This window comes from Ranitomeya imitator, chromosome 6, assembly GCF_032444005.1.
Source record: "Ranitomeya imitator isolate aRanImi1 chromosome 6, aRanImi1.pri, whole genome shotgun sequence".
In the NCBI taxonomy this organism is placed as follows: Eukaryota; Metazoa; Chordata; class Amphibia; order Anura; family Dendrobatidae; genus Ranitomeya; species Ranitomeya imitator.
In genome coordinates, this window is record NC_091287.1 from 467,757,594 (window position 1) to 467,778,476 (window position 20,883).

General features: G+C 42.8%; 1 long non-coding RNA gene across 1 annotated transcript in view; it reads right to left on the minus strand.

The window, feature by feature from the left end:
• Nucleotides 1–9,825: 9,825 nt before the first annotated feature.
• The window catches only part of LOC138641473 (uncharacterized), a 569,428-nt gene continuing 558,370 nt past the window's right edge, over nt 9,826–20,883 (minus strand). The window contains exon 3 of the long non-coding RNA XR_011313868.1: nt 9,826–9,874. This is a non-coding gene — a long non-coding RNA (uncharacterized lncRNA). The remainder of the gene's footprint in view (nt 9,875–20,883) is intronic.

Consider the following 20,883-nt stretch of genomic DNA (forward strand, 5'->3'; position numbering starts at 1 on the left):
GGCACACAAGCCCTGAGGCCAATATTTTTCTCCCACTGATTGATGTAGTGATTTTTTCAGGTAGATTTTAGAACCCAAATCAAGCAAAAAAATAAATAGGCTTTCTATGGCCCACTATTTGTGAGAGAGATGGCACGCTCAGGACTGGCACACAAGCCCAGAGGCCAATATTAATCTTCCACTTTTTTTTTTTTTGTTCCAGGGAAAATTTATAAACCCAATAAAAAAAATAATAAATAGGCTTTCTATGGCCCACTATCTGAGAGAGAGAGATGGCACGCTTAGGACTGGCACACAAGCCCAAAGGCCAATATTAATCTCCCACTGATTGATTTATTGATTTTTTCAGGTAGAATTTAGAACCCAAATAAAGCAAAAAAAAAAAAAAATGGTCTTTCTATGGCCCACTGAGTGAGTGATGATGCACACAGGAGTCAGGAGTGGCACACAAGCCCTGAGGCCAATATTTTTCTCCCACTGATTGATGTAGTGATTTTTTCAGGTAGATTTTAGAACCCAAATCAAGCAAAAAAATAAATAGGCTTTCTATGGCCCACTGACTGAGAGATGGCACACACAGGGATGGCACTCTAGCAGAAATGTCAATCTTAATCTCCCACAAAAAAAAAACAAAAAACAAAACAGGGAGTGTCCAACAATTACTATCTCCCTGCAGTAATCTCAGCCAGGTATGGCAGGCAGCAATAAGGAGTGGACTGATGCACAAATTAAATAAAAAGTGTGGACAAACAAAAAAGATAGCTGTGCAGAAAGGAAGGAACAAGAGGATTTGTGCTTTGAAAAAAGCAGTTGGTTTGCACAGCGGCGTACACACAGCAATGCAGCTATCAGGGAGCCTTCTAGGGCAGCCCAATGAGCTACAGCGCTGAGGGGAAAAAAAAAAAAAATTTAGCTTCCACTGTCCCTGCACACCGAAGGTGGTGTTGGGCAGTGGAAATCGCTACAGCACAAGCGGTTTGGTGGTTAATGGACCCTGCCTAACGCTATCCCTGCTTCTGACGAAGCGGCAGCAACCTCTCCCTAAGCTCAGATCAGCAGCAGTAAGATGGCGGTCAGCGGGAACGCCCCTTTATAGCCCCTGTGACGCCGCAGACAGCAAGCCAATCACTGCAATGCCCTTTTCTAAGATGGTGGGGACCAGGACCTAGGTCATCACGCTGCCCACACTCTGCGTTTACCTTCATTGGCTGAGAAATGGCGCTTTTCGCGTCATTGAAATGCGACTTTGGCGCGAAAGTCGCGTACCGCATGGCCGACCCCGCACAGGGGTCGGATCGGGTTTCATGAAACCCGACTTTGCCAAAAGTCGGCGACTTTTGAAAATGAACGACCCGTTTCGCTCAACCCTAGTATGGACTTTTCACTTTATGTTTTCGCTTTGTGCTGGAAAAGGCTGTTCTTTTTTTTTGCTTTCCTAAGCGATTTATGAAGTTTAAATAAACCTGCCTGGACATTGCAGTAATACTGCTCCCTGTGCTTACCTCAACCGCAGTACAGTGAGTATGAAGCCCTACAGTTGGTGCTAGAAGCACGAGCACAAATCCCAAGGGTCAGTGTGACTGTCGCACAGATACTGCATGTCCTCCTGAGTAAAAGCAATAGCAGGCGCCAACATGGAGGAATAAATAAAGCAACTGGTGCAGGCTAATCTCCAGCAGCAACAGATGTGGAAACAGCAGCATCAACAGCAGCAGCGGCAGCACAGGCAACAGATGGAACTCCAAACCAAGGAGATCCGTGGCAGGGCAACCGCCCCAACCCCAAATCCAGGTGATGACTTTCACGTAATACAAACAAAAAAGGCAGCACTCTGTAGCGCCATAGCATGCAAATATGAAATATGAAAATTAAATTGCATTACTGCACTAGAAATATGAAAAAATGAGAAAGCTTAGCACATAAATTGGCCAATTCATGTGTACCTGGTAGCTGCGTTTTTTGTTTGTATGTATGTGAGTTGGTGACTCTAGGTTCTGCTCCTGTTCACACTTAGTCTATATTTGGATGTGAGGGTCAGTTTTTTTAAATTTGTTTTCACATGAGTAAGATGGTAAGAAGAGCATTGCAAAAGATGACCCAGGGTGATGGCGTCGAGGCATCCCTGGCGGTGTTTGAAAGGGCGGTGGAGTGGGAGAAATTGCCTCCAGAGCAGTGGGTGGTGGTTCTGGCACCACATTTAACTGGGGAACTGCAGAAGGCTTATTATGACACAAAAGAGTACACCAAGTTAAAGGCTGAGATCTTGGCACATTTAGGAATGACTCTGACTGTCAGTGCGCAACGGGTGCACCAGTGGACCTATTGCAGTGACAAACCTCCCCGGTCCCAAATGTTTGACTTCCTACAACTAATCCAAAAATGGTTGCATTACAGAATCCTCCTCCCCAGCACAGGTGGTGTAGAAGGTTGTCATGGACAGGTTAATACATATCCTACCAAGGATTGTGCAATCCTAAGTTGCCCAGGGAGATCCCTGTAATGCCAATGACTTAGTGAGCCTGGTGGAGAGGTACCAGGCAGTCAGGAGTTCCTTTGGAATACAAGGGGCCAGAGCATCCCCATGCTGGGGTTCCCAAAGAGGGGCTGACACATAAAAGAAATTGGCGCAGAATTTTTTTATTTTTTTTTTTACCAAAGTTTGGAAAGTTTTGTCATTTTAAGTAAGAAGTCTATTAAATGTTAAGTTTTATTGGTATATCTAGTCTAATCCATGTATATAGTGTTTAACACTAGGACTACTGGTATAGTCATTTTGACTACTTACTTACAGTAGTTCTAGTCAGGGTTCACGAGTCCAGTAGTCCTAGTGTTAATGTCGGTGAAAAATTTGAATTTTTTGGCACTTATATTCTAAATTCTGTGAAAACATTCCAGGACGAGGTTTTACGAGCAGTCATAAGTGATGGGTGGGAATGACTGCTCACATATCCCAACCTCAGGGGCGTGGTTTGGTAGATAAAATGGAGTGTCTTATTCAGTATCTGGAGCTGGAGATGTTTGGATCTCCTGTGGGTTGGTCTGTGCTAAGGCCTAAAGAACCAGACACTATCCTGTGAGAGGACCCGCTGTACGTTGTATGGACTTTTATTGACTTTTTACTTTAAGTTTTCACTTCCTGAGTGATTTATGCAGTTTAAATAACATTGCAGCAATACTGCTTCCAGTGCTTAAATCAACCGCAGTACAGTGAGTACAAAACCCTACAATATATACAGTACAGACCAAAAGTTTGGACACACCTCATTTATTGATTTTTCTGTGTTTTCATGACTATGAAAATTGTACATTCACACTGAAGGCATCAAAGCTATGAATTAACACATGTGAAATTATATACTTAACAAAAAAGTGTGAAACAACTGAAATTACAGTATGTCTTATATTCTAAGTTTTTCAAAGTAGCCACCTTTTGCTTTGATGACTGCTTTGCACACTCTTGCCATTCTCTTAATGAGCTTCAAGAGGTAGTCATTGGGAATGGTTTTCACTTCACAGGTGTGCCCTGTCAGGTTTAATAAGTGGGATTTTTTGCCTTATAAATGAGGTTGGGACCATCAGTTGTGTTGTGCAGAAGTCTGGTGGATACACAGCTGATAGTCCTACTGAATAGACTGTTAGAATTTGTATTATGGCAAGAAAAAAGCAGCTAAGAAAAGAAAAACCAATGGCCATCATTACTTTAAGAAAAGAAGGTCAGTCAGTCTGAAAAATTGGGAAAACTTTGAAAGTGTCCCCAAGTGCAGTGGCAAAAACCATCAAGTGCTACAAAGAAACTGGCTCACATGAGGACCTCCCAGGAAAGGAAGACCAAGAGTCACCTCTGCTTCTGAGGATAAATTTAGTCACCAGCCTCAGAAATCGCAGGTTAACAGCAGCTCAGATTAGAGACCAGGTCAATGCCACAAAGAGTTCTAACAGCAGACACATCTCTACAACAACTCTTAAGAGGAGACTTTCTGCAGCAGGCCTTCATGGTAAAATAGCTGCTAGGAAACCACTGCTAAGGACAGGCAACAAGCAGAAGAGACTTGTTTGGGCTAAAGAACACAAGGAATGGACATTAGACCAGTGGAAATCTGTGCTTTGGTCTGATGAGTCCAAATTTGAGATCTTTGGTTCCAACCACCGTGTCTTTGTGCGACGCTGAAAAGGTGAATGGATGAACTCTACATGCCTGGTTCCCACTGTGAATCATGGAGGAGGAGGTGTGATGGTGTGGGGATGATTTGCTGGTGACATTGTTGGGCATTTATTCAAAATTGAAGGCATACTGAACCAACATGGCTACGACAGCATCTTGCAGCGGTATGCTGTTCCATTTGGTTTGCGTTTAGTTGACCATCATTTATTTTTCAATAGGACAATGACCCCAAACACCTCCAGGCTGTGAAAGGGCTATTTGACCAAGAAGGAGAGTGATGGGGTGCTATGCCAGATGACCTGGCCTCCACCATCACCAGACCTGAACCCAATCGAGATGGTTTGGGTGAGCTGGACCGCAGAGTGAAGGCAAAAGGGCCAACAAGTGCTAAGCATCTCTGGGAACACCTTCACGATTGTTGTAAGACCATTCCTGGTGATGACCTCTTGAAGCTCATAAAGAGAATGCCAAGAGTGTGCAAAGCAGTCATCAAAGCAACAGGTGGCTACTTTGAAGAACCTAGAATATAAGACATATTTTCAGTTGTTTCACACTTTTTTGTTAAGTATATAATTCCACATGTGTTAATTCACAGTTTTAATGCCTTCAGTGTGAATGTACAATTTTCATAGTCATGAAAATACAGAAAAATCTTTAAATGAGAAGGTGTGTCCAAACTTTTGGTCTGTATATATTTGTGCTTCTCACAAAATTAGAATATCATCAAAAAGGTAATTTATTTTAGTTCTTCAATACATAAGTGAAAGTCCTATATTATATAGAGTCAATACAAACAGAGTGATCTATTTCATGTGTTTATTTCTGTTTATGTTGATGATTATGGCTTACAGCCAATGAAAACCCAAAAGTCATTATCTCAGTAAATTAGAATCATTAACAAATAACACCTGCAAAGGCTTCCTAATTTATTTGCATTTTGCAGTGAGAAATAGGTATTTGATCCCTCTGGCAAACAAGACTTAATACTTGGTGCAAAACCCTTGTTGTCAAGCACAGCAGTCAGACGTTTTTTGCAGTTGATGATGAGGTTTGTGCACGTCAGGAGAAATTTTTGTTCACTCCTTTTTGCAGATCATCTCTAAATCATTAAGATTTTGAAGCTATCACGTGTTTGTCAGTTGGCAAACTTACAAAATCAGCAAGGGATCATATACCGTATATACTCGAGTATAAGCCGACCCGAGTATAAGCCGACCCCCCTAATTTTGCCACAAAAAACTGGGAAAACTTATTGACTCGAGTATAAGCCTAGGGTGGAAATGCAGCATTTACCGGTGAATTTCAAAAATAAAAATAGATCATTATTTCCCCATAGCTGTGCCATACAGTGCTCTGCACCGTTCATATTTCCCCATAGCTGTGCCATATAGTGCTCTGCACCGTTCACTCTGCCCCATAGATGTGCCATACAGTGCTCTGCACCGTTCATTGTGCCCCATAGATGTGCCATATACGGTGCTCTGCACCGTTCACTGTGCCCCATAGATGTGCCATATACGGTGCTCTGCACCGTTCACTGTGCCCCATAGATGTGCCATATACGGTGCTCTGCACCGTTCATTGTGCCCCATAGATGTGCCGTATACGGTGCTCTGCACCGTTCACTGTGCCCCATAGATGTGCCATATACGGTGCTCTGCACCGTTCACTGTGCCCCATAGATGTGCCATATACGGTGCTCTGCACCGTTCACTGTGCCCCATAGATGTGCCATATACGGTGCTCTGCACCGTTCACTGTGCCCCATAGATGTGCCATATACAGTGCTCTGCACCGTTCACTGTGCCCCATAGATGTGCCATATACGGTGCTCTGCACCGTTCACTGTGCCCCATAGATGTGCCATATACGGTGCTCCGCACCGTTCACTGTGCCCCATAGATGTGCCATATACGGTGCTCCGCACCGTTCACTGTGCCCCACAGATGTGCCATATACGGTGCTCTGCACCGTTCACTGTGCCCCATAGATGTGCCATATACGGTGCTCTGCACCGTTCACTGTGCCCCATAGATGCTCCACATAAATCTCTGCCGCCGCCGCCGCTGCTGCTGCTGCAATAAAAAAAAAAAAACACATACTCACCTCCCTTGATTGCAGCTCCCGGCGTCTCGTTCCGGCGCCTCCATCTTCCCGGCGTCTCTGCACTGACTGATCAGGCAGAGGGCGCCGCGCACACTATATGCGTCATCGCGCCCTCTGCCTGAACAGTCAGAGCGCAGACGCCGGGAAGATGGAGGCGCCGGCCGGGAAGATGGAGCGACGCCCGGCGGCTGGAACGAGGACAGGTGAATATGCTATACTTACCTAGTCCTGGCGATCCTCGCGCTGTCCCTCTGCCTGGTCTTCGGTGCCGCAGCTTCTTTCTCTATCAGCGGTCACTGGCAGCGCTGATTAGAGGAATGAATAGGCGGCTCCACCCCTATGGGAGGTGGAGCCGCTTATTCATTTCTGTAATGAGCGGTCCCACGTGACTGCTGAAGAGGGGAAGAAGCTGCAGCACAGAAGACCGTGGGACGGCAGGGACAGCGCGAGGATCGCTGGGACTAGGTAAGTATGCCTCAGCGCCCTCTCCCCCTCACCCGCCGACCCTGCCACCCACCTTGACTCGAGTATAAGCCGAGAGGGGCACTTTCAGCCCAAAATTTTGGGCTGAAAATCTCGGCTTATACTCGAGTATATACGGTACTTATTTTCCCCACTGTAATTATTAAGAGTTGCACTGTATCTCCGTCATCTGTTGAAGATCAAAAGTTGTAAAGGATGTCAACCTACTTGGATCAATGGTCACTCAAGATGCAGCATCAACACCAGAAGTCAATAGGAATATAGCTGTGGGCAAATCAACAATGAAGTCACTGGACAATGTCTTCCAATTTCATCGGCGATGAAGACACGGCTCATACATAGTCTTTTTACAGTTTCCTTTCTTTTCATAGTTTTTTTTATGTAGTGACATGGATGCGAAACCTGGGCAAACAAACAAGGTTAAACAAACAAGACAAAATAAGAATTCATGCCTTCGAAATGTGGTGCTGGATAAGGATGTTATCGATACTATGGATGGCAAGAAGAACAAACAGAACTATTTTGGAACTAATCGAGCCAGACATGTCATTTGACTCAAGTTTCACTAAGCTAAGACTTGCCTACTTTGGACACATCATACGATAAGGACATAATGGTAGAAAGAATAGAAGGGACAAAGCAAAATGGAAGACAAGCAACCCCATGGCCTGATACAATCAAGACAGCAGCGGAGGAGATTCTGGTGGCCTATCTAGGCTTGCAAGACATTGATCATCCTACAGGGAATTTCTGCATCAAGTCGCCATGGCTCAAGATCGAACCTAGGCCTTTAAATAATACTAATCTCCATCATCACCTAAATCATTCTGCTCTCAGAGGTGGTAGAAAAATCATATATATATATATATATTAGAAAAGGGTGAAATTTCAGAAGCCAATGACATATTTCAACACATACAGTGGGGCAAAAAAGTATTTAGTCAGTCAGCAATAGTGCAAGTTCCACCACTTACAAAGATGTGAGGCGTCTGTAATTTACATCATAGGTAGACCTCAACTATGGGAGACAAACTGAGAAAAAAAAATCCAGAAAATCACATTGTCTGTTTTTTTATCATTTTTTTTGCATATTATTGTGGAAAATAAGTATTTGGTCAGAAACAAACAATCAAGATTTCTGGCTCTCACAGACCTGTAACTTCTTCTTTAAGAGTCTCCTCTTTCCTCCACTCATTACCTGTAGTAATGGCACCTGTTTAAACTTGTTATCAGTATAAAAAGACACCTGTGCACACCCTCAAACAGTCTGACTCCAAACTCCACTATGGTGAAGACCAAAGAGCTGTCAAAGGACACCAGAAACAAAATTGTAGCCCTGCACCAGGCTGGGAAGACTGAATCTGCAATGGCCAACCAGCTTGGAGTGAAGAAATCAACAATGGGAGCAATAATTAGAAAATGGAAGACATACAAGACCACTGATAATCTCCCTCGATCTGGGGCTCCATGCAAAATCCCACCCCGTGGGGTCAGAATGATCACAAGAACGGTGAGCAAAAATCCCAGAACCACGCGGGGGGACCTAGTGAATGAACTGCAGAGAGCTGGGACCAATGTAACAAGGCCTACCATAAGTAACACACTACGTCACCATGGACTCAGATCCTGCAGTGCCAGACGTGTCCCACTGTTTAAGCCAGTACATGTCCGGGCCCATCTGAAGTTTGATAGAGAGCATTTGGATGATCCAGAGGAGTTTTGGGAGAATGTCCTATGGTCTGATGAAACCAAACTGGAACTGTTTGGTAGAAACACAACTTGTCGTGTTTGGAGGAAAAAGAATACTGAGTTGCATCCATCAAACACCATACCTACTGTAAAGCATGGTGGTGGAAACATCATGCTTTGGGGCTGTTTCTCTGCAAAGTGGCCAGGATGACTGATCCGGGTACATGAAAGAATGAATGGGACCATGTATCGTGAGATTTTGAGTGCAAACCTCCTTCCATCAGCAAGGGCATTGAAGATGAAACGTGGCTGGGTCTTTCAACATGACAATGATCAAAAGCACAGCGCCAGGGCAACGAAGGAGTGGCTTCGTAAGAAGCATTTCAAGGTCCTGGAGTGGCCTAGCCAGTCTCCAGATCTCAACCCTATAGAAAACCTTTGGAGGGAGTTGAAAGTCCGTGTTGCCAAGCGAAAAGCCAAAAACATCACTGCTCTAGAGGAGATCTGCATGGAGGAATGGGCCAACATACCAACAACAGTGTGTGGCAACCTTGTGAAGACTTACAGAAAACGTTTGACCTCTGTCATTGCCAACAAAGGATATATTACAAAGTATTGAGATGAAATTTTGTTTCTGACCAAATACTTATTTTCCACCATAATATGCAAATAAAATGTTAAAAAAACAGACAATGTGACTTTCTGGATTTTTTTTTCTCAGTTTGTCTCCCATAGTTGAGGTCTACCTATGATGTAAATTACAGACGCCTCTCATCTTTTTAAGTGGTGGAACTTGCACTATTGCTGACTGACTAAATACTTTTTTGCCCCACTGTAAGTGGCATACATTTTTTTCTTTTAGAACAATGAAATAAATAAGAGTGTTTCAATGAAAACTCTTTAATCGTCAGATTCCAAACTTGAGGACTGAAATAACACTTCATTGCAGAGAACGTGAAATGCCATTTCATTAATATATATGGAATGATAGTATGTGTACATAGTGTATGTCTTGAAGGGCATAATCCAAGATCAGCAGTACTCTAAGCTATGTAAATGTCATCTTGACAAAATATCATCAAGTCATTGAAGTCATTTTATACTCACCTACATATTTCAAAAGGAAAATACCAATTAATATAGAAAGTACATGAGTACTTTGTATGGCTCTTTCCAATTGCCCTGGTGCAATTTTTGGGGTTGATGTCAACTTTGTAGTGTTAGCTAGCATCAAGTCCAGGAGTTAGTAATAGAGAGGTATCTATCAGATACCCCCATTTCAAATCCAGTAAGTTAAAAGAAAACAAAAGCACAAAAATATTTTACTTTAAAAAACAATCACCGACTACAAGTTTCACTATTTTATTAATAAAATATAAAGCCAAACTGGTTCGACATAGTCCAATGATTTCGAAATACTCCACAAATTGAAACCTGAAAGACATAAAAAGAGAGAATTAAATAAATAAAGACAAGAGACAGTTCCTCATTCACCAATTTATTAATAATAATAATTGACAATAATAATTATTAACGACATAATCCATGTCGTTCCTACAATGTCCACAGATTCTGAAGTTTAACCAATAGAGCCTCCTTCTGAGAATAACGCTTCATAGGTCACTCTGGGTCAGGTTGCGCTGTGTGATACACAATGAGTGGTGATGACATCAGTAATTTTACTGACATCACTGCTCTTGTGGGTCACACAGAGGGCAGTGCGAGTTTCGGAATGTCTGACGAGACGACCAGTGAAGTTCCTATGTTCAGAGAACATGGCTCCAAAGACTGGAGCAACAGTCACTGGCAAGTTTCACGTAGTACTCCGCCAGGTCTCATGGAGTACAGTATGAGACCCAGCAGTAGCTGCTACTCAAATCTATTGTGCCCCATTCTCTGAACGGGGCTTTGTGCACTGAAAGACAGGATCATCGTGGGACCTGCATTTGGACAACGGCAAGCCGGTGGTTTTTTAATAAGTGGATGAAAGACAGAAATTGTTGGGGAGTTTTCTTTGAAATAAAGATTATTTTTTGTGTGTGTTTATTTGAGTTAGTAATGGAGGTGTCTAATATTGGCCACCAGCTTTGCTTTGCCTTAGCTTTTATTATAAATAATGGTGACCTCCATCATTTTTGGTGGTCCCCCCATTTTTAATAGACAGGAAAGGCAAATCAGACGGCTGGGGGCAGATAGCAATAGGGTGGGAAGGTCCATAGGTATTGGCCCCTTAACAGCTTCATAAGACCAGCTCACAACTGCTTTTCCTTGACTGGTTAATAAAAATAGTGAGGACCCCATGTCATTTTTTCACTTATTTATTTTCTTTATTTTTACACTGTCTCTCACTCGAGCAGTGTGGTAGGGCTAGCGGTCCACCGTGCAGAGATGGAACCTTCTGCTAAGTAATGACAGACTATATGGCGGTACAATGAGGATACACACATGGGTTAACTTCACCCTGTATGAAGAATGTGATCCCTGTTAACCCCTTTCTGACATCGGACGTACTATCCCGTCCATGTGGGGTGGGCCCCTATGACCATGGATGGGATAGTACGTCCAGCGCGATCGGCGGCGCTCACGGGGGGAGCGCCGCCGATCGCGGCCGGGTGTCAGCTGCCTATCGCAGCTGACATCCGGCACTATGTGCCAGGAGCGGTCACGGACCGCCCCCGGCACATTAACCCCTGGCACACCGCGATCAAAGATGATCGCGATGTGCCGGCGGTGCAGGGAAGCACCGCGCAGGGAGGGGGCTCCCTGCGGGCTTCCCTGAGCCCCCCGCAGCAACGCGATGTGATCGCGTTGCTGCGAGGGTCTTACCTCCCTCTCTCCCTGCTCGAGCCCCGGATCCAAGATGGCCGCGGATCCGGGTCCTGCAGGGAGGGAGGTGGCTTCACAGAGCCTGCTCAGAGCAGGCACTGTGAAGCCTGCAGTGCTGCTCGTCAGATCAGTGATCTGACAGAGTGCTGGGCAAACTGTCAGATCACTGATCTGTGATGTCCCCCCCTGGGACAAAGTAAAAAAGTAAAAAAAAAAATTTTCAAATGTGTAAAAAAAAATAAAAAAAAATATTCCAAAATAATGAAAAAAAAAAAATATTAATCCCATAAATACATTTCTTTATCTAAATAAAAAAAACAAACAATAAAAGTACACATATTTAGTATCGCCGCGTCCGTAACGGCCCGACCTATAAAACTGGCCCACTAGTTAACCCCTTCAGTAAACACCGTAAGAAAAAAAAAAAAAAAACGAGGCAAAAACAACGCTTTATTATCCTACCGCCGAACAAAAAGTAGAATAACACGCGATCAAAAAGACAGATATAAATAACCATGGTACCGCTGAAAACGTCATCTTATCCCGCAAAAAATGAGCCGCCATATAGCATCATCAGCAAAAAAATAAAAAAGTTATAGTCCTGAGAATAAAGCGATGCCAAAATAATTATTTTTTCTATAAAATAGTTTTTATCGTATAAAAGCGCCAAAACATAAAAAAATGATATAAATGAGGTGTCGCTGTAATCGTACTGACCCGAAGAATAAAACTGCTTTATCAATTTTACCAAACGCGGAACGGTATAAACGCCTCCCCCAAAAGAAATTCATGAATAGCTGGTTTTTGGTCATTCTGCCTCACAAAAATCGGAATAAAAAGCGATCAAAAAATGTCACATGCCCGAAAATGTTACCAATAAAAGCGACAACTCGTTCCGCAAAAAACAAGACCTCACATGACTCTGTGGACCAAAATATAGAAAAATTATAGCTCTCAAAATGTGGTAACGCAAAAAATATTTTTTGCAATAAAAAGCGTCTTTCAGTGTGTGACGGCTGCCAATCATAAAAATCCGCTAAATAACCCGCTATAAAAGTAAATCAAACCCCCCTTCATCACCCCCTTAGTTAGGGAAAAATAAAAAAAATGTATTTATTTCCATTTTCCCATTATGGCTAGGGTTAGAGTTAGGGCTAGGGTTAGGGCTAGGGTTAGTGCTAGGGCTAGGGTTAGGGTTAGGGCTAGGGTTAGGGCTAGGGTTAGGGTTAGGGCTAGGGTTAGGGCTAGGGTTAGGGTTAGGGTTAGGGCTAGGGTTAGGGCTGAGGTTAGGGCTAGGGCTAGGGTTAGGGCTAGGGTTAGGGCTAGGGCTAGGGTTAGGGCTAGGGTTAGGGCTAGGGTTAGGGTTAGGGCTAGGGCTACAGTTTGGGTTGGGGCTAAAGTTACAGTTAGGGTTTAGATTACATTTACGGTTGGGAATAGGGTTGGGATTAGGGTTAGGGGTGTGTCTGGGTTAGAGGTGTGGTTAGGGTTACTGTTGGGATTAGGGTTAGGGATGTGTTTGGATTAGGGTTTCAGTTATAATTGTGGGGTTTCCACTGTTTATGCACATCAGGGGCTCTCCAAACGCGACATGGCGTCCGATCTCAATTCCAGCCAATTCTGCGTTGAAAAAGTAAAACAGTGCTTCTTCCCTTCCGAGCTCTCCCGTGTGCCCAAACAGGGGTTTACCCCAACATATGGGGTATCAGCGTACTCAGGACAAATAGGACAACAACTTTTGGGGTCTAATTTCTCCTGTTACCCTTGGGAAAATACAAAACTCGGGGCTAAAACATATTTTTTGTGGGAAAAAAAAGATTTTTTATTTTAACGGCTCTGCGTTATAAACTGTAGTGAAACACTTGGGGGTTCAAAGTTCTCACAACACATCTAGATTAGTTCCCTGGGGAGTCTAGTTTCCAATATGGGGTCACTTGTGGGGGGTTTCTACTGTTTAGGTACATTAGGGGTTCTGCAAACGCAATGTGACGTCTGCAGACCATTCCATCTAAGTCTGCATTCCAAATGGCGCTCCTTCCCTTCCGAGCTCTGCCATGCGCTCAAACGGTGGTTTCCCCCAACATACGGGGTATCAGCGTACTCAGGACAAATTGGACAACAACTTTTGGGGTCGAATTTCTCCTCTTACCCTCGGGAAAATACAAAACTGGGGGCTAAAAAATAATTTTGGGGGGAAAGATTTTTTTTTTAATTTTCACGGCTCTGCGTTACAAACTGTAGTGAAACACTTGGGGGTTCAAAGCTATCACAACACATCTAGATGAGTTCCTTAGGGGGTCTAGTTTCCAAAATGGTGTCACTTGTCGGAGGTTTCTACTGTTTAGGTACATTAGGGGCTCTGCAAATGCAATGTGACACCTGCAGACCATTCCATCTAAGTCCTCATTCCAAATGGAGCTCCTTCCCTTCCGAGCCCTCCCATGCGCCCAAACAGTGGTTCCCCCCCACATATGGGGTATCAGCGCACTCAGGATAAATTGGACAACAAATTGTGGGGTCGAATTTCTCCTGTTACCCTCGGGAAAATACAAAACTGGGGGCTAAAAAATAATTTTTGTGGGAAAAAATGTTTGTTTTATTTTTACGGCTTTCCATTATAAACTTCTGTGAAGCCCTTGGTGGGTCAAAGCGCTCAGCACACATCTAGATAAGTTCTTAAGGGGGTCTACTTTCCAAAATGGTGTCACTTGTGGGGGGTTTCAATGTTTAGGCACATCAGTGGCTCTTCAAACGCAACATGGCGTTCTATCTCAATTCCTGTCAATTTTGCTTTGAAAAGTCAAACGGCGCTCCTTCCCTTCCGAGCTCTCCCATCCGCCCAAACAGTGGTTTACCCCCACATATGGGCTATCAGCGTACTCAGGACAAATTATACAACAACTTTTGGGGTCCAATTTCTTCTCTTACCCTTGGGAAAATAAAAAATTGGGGGCGAAAAGATAATTTTTGTGAAAAAATATGATTTTTTATTTTTACGGTTCTACATTATAAACTTCTGTGAAGCACTTGGTGGGTCAAAGTGCTCACCACACCTCTAGATAAGTTCCTTAGGGGGTCTACTTTCCAAAATGGTGTCACTTGTGGGGGGTTTCAATGTTTAGGCACATCATTGGCTCTTCAAACGCAACATGGCGTCCCATCTCGATTCCTGTCAATTTTGCATTGAAAAGTCAAACGGCGCTCCTTCCCTTCCGAGCTCTCCCATCCGCCCAAACAGTGGTTTACCCCCACATATGGGCTATCAGCGTACTCAGGACAAATTGTACAACAACTTTTGGGGTCCAATTTCTTCTCTTACCCTTGGGAAAATAAAAAATTGGGGGCAAAAAGATAATTTTTGTGAAAAAATATGATTTTTTATTTTTACGGTTCTACATTATAAACTTCTGTGAAGCACTTGGTGGGTCAAAGTGCTCACCACACCTCTAGATAAGTTCCTTAGGGGGTCTACTTTCCAAAATGGTGTCACTTGTGGGGGGTTTCAATGTTTAGCCACATCAGGGGCTCTCCAAACGAAACATGGCGTCCCATCTCAATTCCAGTCAATTTTGCATTGAAAAGTCAAATGGCACTCCTTCGCTTCCGAGCTCTGCCATGCGCCCAAACAGTGGTTTACCCCCACATGTGGGGTATTGGCATACTCAGGACAAATTGTACAACAATGTTTTGGGGTCCATTTTCTCCTGTTACCCTTGGTAAAATAAAACAAATTGGAGCTGAATTAAATTTTTTGTGAAAAAAAGTTAAATGTTCATTTTTATTTAAACATTCAAAAAATTCCTGTGAAGCACCAGAAGGGTTAATAAACTTCTTGAATATGGTTTTGAGCACCTTGAGGGGTGTAGTTTTTAGAATGGTGTCACACTTGGGTATTTTCTATCATATAGACCCCTCAAAATGACTTCAAATGAGATGTGGTCCCTAAAATAAAATGGTGTTGTAGAAATGAGAAATTGCTGGTCAACTTTTAACCCTTATAACTCCCTAACAAAAAAAAATGTTGGTTCCAAAATTGTGCTGATGTAAAGTAGACATGTGGGAAATGTTACTTATTAAGTATTTTGTGTGACATATCTCTGTGATTTAATTGCATAAAAATTCAAAGTTGGAAAATTGCGAAATTTTCATAATTTTTGCCAAATTTCCGTTTTTTTCACAAATAAACGCAGGTACTATCAAAGAATTTTTACCACTATCATGAAGTACAATATGTCACGAGAAAACGATGTCAGAATCACCAGGATCCATTGAAGCGTTCCAGAGTTATAACCTCATAAAGGGACAGTGGTCAGAATTGTAAAAATTGGCCCGGTCATTAACGTGCAAACCACCCTTGGGGGTAAAGGGGTTAAGTCACAGGGTCGCGGTACCGCACAGAGAGCGCAAGCAAGGAACCACAGAACTCTATCCCAGGACACTGGATTAGAGTTAGTGTAGACCTCTTGCGATCGACACCACAATTGGGGTATCAGAGGCAACTAATACAAACAGAAGTGCATGCTGTGCCACACTAGCGGACGCCACTAACCACCCAGACTTGGGTAAGGTAAGTGCTCTAATAGCGCACGGCGCTGCACTGGCGGTCAAAGCAGTTAGACGCTGTTTCGTGTGTTAAAGCAGTGAGTTCAGCCGGGCGCTAGATTGCAGCCATACACCTTACGCGAACAGTCATACACAAGGGATGGGTTTTTTAAGGAAAGACTTGCACTCATCAACACACACACGATAACAATTGTATACTAGCGCATGGCCGTGCGGCAATGCAAACCTTTTAAAGCTGCAGCAAGTACAAGACCTTCCGAGAAGGATCAATGGGAGTCTGCCACAGAAGAAGAACACCTTTAGGACCTTCCTAGAGGACCAATGGGATTAGCTTCAGTATCTAAGCATGTGACCCCGACCTGCAATGGGAGGTCATCCCGTGGGCATGCTCAGAAAGGGAAAATCTGGACTTAGTCCCAGAAAGACCTGCTCGCTGCTGAACATTGCTGGCTACAAGAACAGAGCCTGGAAGAGCAGTAGTAACCAGTTATCCAGTATTAGCCTGAGCTAGACACTGGGACTGACATCTCAGCTGAGCAGACTTCACTGCGGCTGGAGAAGAATGGGAGACCGCAGTGGAGATGGTTTGAGATTCCCCTGTGCAGAGGCGGGAACTCGACACCTAACACAGTGTCGCCACCTGTGATCTGTCGGTTATACAAGCCTGATCACAGGTGGCACCAGCCAATCAAAATCATGTCAATACTTGCCATTCCAATACTTTCCATGCTCCAGAAGTGCCCACAGCTTAAAAGCTCATTGATTAGCTGTGCTGCAGTCTTTCAACAAGGTTTATTAACCATCCAAACTTTGGAAGAAGTCCATAATCAGAGTTAAGCAGTGGACACAAGGTGTCTGGTATGAACCTTGAACTGTACACTTCGGGTTTGCTTATCTCTATTTATTAGGATAAACACAAGCTCTCCCTCCTATAACAACTCTCCCTGAACTGCTTCCAGAGGACAGTGTGCCGATCATTGCGTCACCGGGTCTCATATATGACCCCATGACACTATGTTGCCTGACAATCACTGTAATGCCAGTAGCCAACATTGCTATGGCGGGCAAGACACACATGTTCATTGACTTTCTAACAACCATGAAGCATGGCGCTCGAACACCAGCAATACTCAATAGTGTAACAAGCATACCTGAGTACTCTGATGATCAATCAAGTATCGAGCAGTAGCGAGCACATGGCTTCATCACAAGCAGCAATCTGTCCTAAAATTAGGTTGCTTGCTCTTTTTATTGCGTTTTTGAGTGTTTTTTTAATGTGCAATTTGATTGCATTTTGACGCTGTGTTTTTTGTCTCTTGTTGGTATGTCATGGTTTAAATAAAGCTGTTTTGTTTTTGATACTTCCTGGTATTTGGCATTTAGAAAACTTTATTGACATACTATGATGCCTATTATATGTGTTTTTGATATATTTCTGCTGCGGAAACGCATTTAATACACATATACTTTTTTACCTGTGGAATTTCTGCACTTAATGCAAATCAATGGGGAAAATTTGCACATAAAACTCACGGTACCCACAAAAGAAATTAACATTTTGCGGATTTGAAATACGCACCACAGAACAGTTTAAACTGAGTTAAAAAAAGCACAGTGGGCATGAAATCTCTATAAATTCCATCTACTTTACTGGAACAGTAAAACACTGCGTTTTTAATGCAGCAAAAATACACAGCATGAAAAACTCACCAAAAGCTCATCGTGGGAACGTAGCCTTAAAGGGAACCTGTCATATTGAACATGTTATCTGTCTTGTGGGCAACATGTTATAGAGAAGGAGAAGTTGAGATGATTGATATATATATCTCGCTGAGGAAAGATTCAGTACATGTTCAACATGACAGCTTCTCCAACAAAAATTACATCTTAATTTCTCTTGCCTCTAATGGACTAAATCAAGCTACTAGATTTTGCAATGTTTTTCAGACTACACATCTCAGATTATGATACTTGTGCATAAACAGCAATGTGGGATAATTGCATATTACTGCTCCAATGTCTTTCTTAATACTTTACAATCAAATCAACAGACAACTGTAATGTTCTGATACACATTGCTTAGGCTGCATAATAGGTAAACCTCGAAAGCTTTGAGTCTTTCCTTACGTTTTGAAGTGAACGGGTTCCATGATAGCTGTCTGGTTGTCCAGTTAATGAAGATACAAATGTAAGTAATATACGGTGATGAGAAAAAGGGTAACAATGTTTTGAACTTTCAACTTTCAGGCTCCATATCTCACCATCCACTACTGCTTTGAACATGAGTTTACAATTATTTTATATCATCTTGGATATCTCATACATACATTTGACTAGAAACTATGATTCATTTTCAAATTGGGGAGAACCCCAAATAAACCCTCACTAAAAGAAAATAGAATTTACCTTTAAGTTCTATGAATTAATTTAAAGAATATACAAAGGGTACAAATAAATACTACATATATACTGTATATATATATATATATATATACAGTGGGGCAAAAAAGTATTTAGTCAGTCAGCAATAGTGCAAGTTCCACCACTTACAAAGATGTGAGGCGTCTGTAATTTACATCATAGGTAGACCTCAACTATGGGAGACAAACTGAGAAAAAAAAATCCAGAAAATCACATTGTCTGTTTTTTTATCATTTTTTTTGCATATTATTGTGGAAAATAAGTATTTGGTCAGAAACAAACAATCAAGATTTCTGGCTCTCACAGACCTGTAACTTCTTCTTTAAGAGTCTCCTCTTTCCTCCACTCATTACCTGTAGTAATGGCACCTGTTTAAACTTGTTATCAGTATAAAAAGACACCTGTGCACACCCTCAAACAGTCTGACTCCAAACTCCACTATGGTGAAGACCAAAGAGCTGTCAAAGGACACCAGAAACAAAATTGTAGCCCTGCACCAGGCTGGGAAGACTGAATCTGCAATGGCCAACCAGCTTGGAGTGAAGAAATCAACAATGGGAGCAATAATTAGAAAATGGAAGACATACAAGACCACTGATAATCTCCCTCGATCTGGGGCTCCACGCAAAATCCCACCCCGTGGGGTCAGAATGATCACAAGAACGGTGAGCAAAAATCCCAGAACCACGCGGGGGGACCTAGTGAATGAACTGCAGAGAGCTGGGACCAATGTAACAAGGCCTACCATAAGTAACACACTACGTCACCATGGACTCAGGTCCTGCAGTGCCAGACGTGTCCCACTGTTTAAGCCAGTACATGTCCGGGCCCATCTGAAGTTTGATAGAGAGCATTTGGATGATCCAGAGGAGTTTTGGGAGAATGTCCTATGGTCTGATGAAACCAAACTGGAACTGTTTGGTAGAAACACAACTTGTCGTGTTTGGAGGAAAAAGAATACTGAGTTGCATCCATCAAACACCATACCTACTGTAAAGCATGGTGGTGGAAACATCATGCTTTGGGGCTGTTTCTCTGCAAAGTGGCCAGGATGACTGATCCGGGTACATGAAAGAATGAATGGGACCATGTATCGTGAGATTTTGAGTGCAAACCTCCTTCCATCAGCAAGGGCATTGAAGATGAAACGTGGCTGGGTCTTTCAACATGACAATGATCCAAAGCACAGCGCCAGGGCAACGAAGGAGTGGCTTCGTAAGAAGCATTTCAAGGTCCTGGAGTGGCCTAGCCAGTCTCCAGATCTCAAACCTATAGAAAACCTTTGGAGGGAGTTGAAAGTCCGTGTTGCCAAGCGAAAAGCCAAAAACATCACTGCTCTAGAGGAGATCTGCATGGAGGAATGGGCCAACATACCAACAACAGTGTGTGGCAACCTTGTGAAGACTTACAGAAAACGTTTGACCTCTGTCATTGCCAACAAAGGATATATTACAAAGTATTGAGATGAAATTTTGTTTCTGACCAAATACTTATTTTCCACCATAATATGCAAATAAAATGTTAAAAAAACAGACAATGTGACTTTCTGGATTTTTTTTTCTCAGTTTGTCTCCCATAGTTGAGGTCTACCTATGATGTAAATTACAGACGCCTCTCATCTTTTTAAGTGGTGGAACTTGCACTATTGCTGACTGACTAAATACTTTTTTGCCCCACTGTAATATATATATATAGTATATTTATACCCATTGTATATTCTTTACTTCAATTAATAGAAATAAAAGTTACATTTTATGGTCTCCTAGTGAGGGTTTATTTGGGGTTCGGCCCAATTTTGAAATTACATATACATATATATATATACAGTGGGGCAAAAAAGTATTTAGTCAGTCAGCAATAGTGCAAGTTCCACCACTTAAAAAGATGAGAGGCGTCTGTAATTTACATCATAGGTAGACCTCAACTATGGGAGACAAACTGAGAAAAAAAAATCCAGAAAATCACATTGTCTGTTTTTTTATCATTTTTTTTGCATATTATGATGGAAAATAAGTATTTGGTCAGAAACAAACAATGAAGATTTCTGGCTCTCACAGACCTGTAACTTCTTCTTTAAGAGTCTCCTCTTTCCTCCACTCATTACCTGTAGTAATGGCACCTGTTTAAACTTGTTATCAGTATAAAAAGACACCTGTGCACACCCTCAAACAGTCTGACTCCAAACTCCACTATGGTGAAGACCAAAGAGCTGTCAAAGGACACCAGAAACAAAATTGTAGCCCTGCACCAGGCTGGGAAGACTGAATCTGCAATAGCCAACCAGCTTGGAGTGAAGAAATCAACAGTGGGAGCAATAATTAGAAAATGGAAGACGTACAAGACCACTGATAATCTCCCTCGATCTGGGGCTCCACGCAAAATCCCACCCCGTGGGGTCAGAATGATCACAAGAACGGTGAGCAAAAATCCCAGAACCACGCGGGGGGACCTAGTGAATGAACTGCAGAGAGCTGGGACCAATGTAACAAGGCCTACCATAAGTAACACACTATGCCACCATGGACTCAGATCCTGCAGTGCCAGACGTGTCCCACTGCTTAAGCCAGTACATGTCCGGGCCCGTCTGAAATTTGCTAGAGAGCATTTGGATGATCCAGAGGAGTTTTGGGAGA